This window comes from Phaethon lepturus, unplaced genomic scaffold (assembly GCF_000687285.1).
Source record: "Phaethon lepturus isolate BGI_N335 unplaced genomic scaffold, ASM68728v1 scaffold30853, whole genome shotgun sequence".
Classification (NCBI taxonomy): domain Eukaryota; kingdom Metazoa; phylum Chordata; class Aves; order Phaethontiformes; family Phaethontidae; genus Phaethon; species Phaethon lepturus.
The window spans coordinates 933-1,165 of NW_010530238.1; positions in this window are offsets into that span (position 1 = coordinate 933).

Genomic DNA, 233 nt, shown 5'->3' on the forward strand with positions numbered 1-233 from the left:
AAGGAAATAAAGGGGGTTAAAATGCTTACAAAAGGGTGGGGTTTGGCCACAGAGGCACGAAAGCGGGCGACTTCGGATGCTGTTTTGCCGGGACCCTTTACCCTGCGTCCTCCCAGGCACGAGATCGTTTACCGCCGTGACGTGGGACGGGGACGCTCGTTCCTTCTCCCTTTCCGGGAGGGCGAGGAGGGAGGCGAGTTGAGGCCGAAGGGCAGCGCGGCCGCGGGAGCTGC